Source organism: Bison bison, unplaced genomic scaffold, assembly GCF_000754665.1.
Source record: "Bison bison bison isolate TAMUID 2011002044 unplaced genomic scaffold, Bison_UMD1.0 scf7180017834017, whole genome shotgun sequence".
Classification (NCBI taxonomy): Eukaryota; Metazoa; Chordata; class Mammalia; order Artiodactyla; family Bovidae; genus Bison; species Bison bison.
The window spans coordinates 40,556-43,291 of record NW_011472410.1 but is presented as its reverse complement, the minus strand read 5'-3'; positions in this window follow the sequence as shown (position 1 = coordinate 43,291).

The following is a 2,736-nucleotide window of genomic DNA, read 5'->3' as shown; positions in this document are numbered from 1 at the left end:
TTTTTTTTTAAGAAGATTTTTCTGACACTTGTTGTCAATTAGTGACAGCTTATATTTGTACTGTATTGCATTTAAGAGATCATAAAAAAAAAAAGATCATAAAGATCTTCTCTGAGCCTCATGACAATGCTATGGGGTGGTTATTATTATTATTATTCCAATTTTCAAATAAATAAAACAAAGATCCAAGGTCAAAGTACTTCTAAGCATGTGTCAAATCTAGGACTAACATTTGGATCTTCAGATTCTATGGCTTGCATTTGCTTCTCTGAGCCAAACCACCTGAGGTAAGCCAAACAGGTACCTCTCAAAAGTTCTCAAAGCTGAAGAGATCTTCCTAAACCCTAGAGGCTGCCCAGAGCTATACAGCATCAGCATCACCTGAGAATTCCTTGGCCTCCCCCAAGATCTACTAAACCAGAAATTGTTGCCACTTTTTTCTTTCTCTCTCTCTTTTTGGCCATGCTGCACAGCATGTGGAACCTTAGTCCCCTGACCCAGGATCATGCCCATGCCTTCTGCAGTGGAAGAGCAGAGTCTTAACCACTGGACTGCTAGGAAGGTCCAGAAACCCCTCAAAGGCAACATCCAGGTTAATGTTAGTCCCATCACCCAACATGCTCAACATTGAGGATACCCTCCTTTTCCACTATCCCCTACCTGAAAAACTCCTCCTTATCCTTTGGAGTCCTGCTTCTGTGTCACCTCCCAGATAGTGGTCATGGGGCCATCTGGTTAACTTCTAGAAATTTTTAGGAAGAATCTTCCATGTGAGAAGTACCATACTAGGCCATGATGTTATAAAAACAATTACAGGAGTGTCCACCATCAAATGTTCACTGTTTCATGGGGGTGAGGGAGAGGAGCAAACCAAAAAATTAGATAATTTCTTTGATATTTCGGTCTTGGGCACAAAGCTAGACTCTATTTCTCATCTTCTCTTGCAGTTAAATTGGTCATGTGACTGAGTTCTGGTCAACGGAATGGACACATATCATTTCAAGGCCTTCCCATAAAACCTCCTATGCAATCCTCTACTCTCTTTCCCCATCCATCAGCTGAATGGAGAAGATTCCAAAAGGCCAGATGAAGGCAGAACCACAAGATGGAAGGAGTCTAAGTTCCTGAGTCCCTGCTTGGAGGAAAGCTGCCTTACAGGGACAGCCATGCTGGACATTCCAGGAGCATAGGGTACAATCGTCATGGTACAAACCAGTAAGTGTAGGGGTGCTTATTACAGTGACTGGTATGTCCTGACTAATAAAGTAACTATGGGAACCCGAGGGCACATTTCCTTGACCACTCTTGTGCTACAACCCAAGGAGAGGATCTGCTTGGAGCTTTCCTCCAAGCAAATGATTAGCAGTCTAAAAAACTTACTGTGGGGATTTCCCTGGTGGTTCAGTGAACAACGAAGAACCTAATGCAGTCAAAAATAAATAAATAATAGATAAATAAAGGAGTTTAAAAATAAATAAAAGTGGTCTTTAAAAAAACTTACTGTGCTCCGCAAATAACGTGTTATCAAAATTTTCAAGAAGCATACAGTGTTTTGAAATCCCAACATACACACAATACAAGTTGTTTCTGATGAATCAGTTGCTAAAGAGTAAACTATGTGACAGAGAGTTGGAAGGTTCAAAATATCTGCAGATCATCTTATGTTACGGACATAATGTCTGCAGTTAGTTTTTCTATTTACATTTCTTCCACTGTAGTTCACTATGCTTACATCTAAGTTATCATTTTAATAAGAACCAGATTAAAATCTCCCTTCAGTCATGGTCTTTCTTGGCCCTTTTTGTCATGACAGATCCTGCGGTTCTAAAGTGTAATCACCACCACAGAGATTATCTAATACAGTAAACCAAGGCCCAATCTATTACTCCCTGGTTGTCAATTAGGCTTTTGTGGAAATAAAATTAGTACAGTTTCAAAAATTACCTACTAATTTACAACTGAAGATAACACAGACACTGGAAGAAACCAACTCACTAAGTTCTGGAGAATGTGTACATAGCATGGAAACTCCATCTTTCAACAGAAATTACCACCACAATTTAAGAAGTGTTAAGTAACTCAGTGGCATAGGAGTACAAAATCATTGGGGTCATATTTTACAAAATTTCAGAGCTAGGAAGTACACATGAAAAAGTTTCTAAAGCAGTGAATCCCCCCCAAAAAACTAATCATAAGATTCCTGGGGTGCTTGTTAAAATACAGATTTCTAGGCCTCGCTCCAGATCTATAGAGGAGGACTGCTGGAATCTGCATTTTTACCAGAGGCCCAAGGTGATGCTGTTGGCATTACTGATCCACAGATCACACTTGGAATATCAAGGTTTCACCCCACACAGAATCTGAAATGAATTTATTATTTCTACTCTCCCTTTTCTGTATGCTTACTTTTCTGTATGCTTTCTTCAATGAACAACACATTGTTTTTATTTTAAGAAAATAGCATCTTAAAAAGAAGAGTTCTTCAAAAGTGTCTAAATGTTTTCATAGGTGGGGATGGATGCTAAATTTTATTCCCAAGACTTCTCCAGGTGCCTCTTTTTTTTCACATAATTCCTGGCAACATAACCTTGTCTAAGTCCAAATAAGTAAGTATGATTTGGGGGACTTCCCTGGTGGTCCAGTGGCTAAAACGCCATGCTCTGAAAAGCTGGGGGTCTGGGTTTGATCTCTGGTCAGGAAACTAGATCCCACATGCTGCAACTAAGACCTGACACA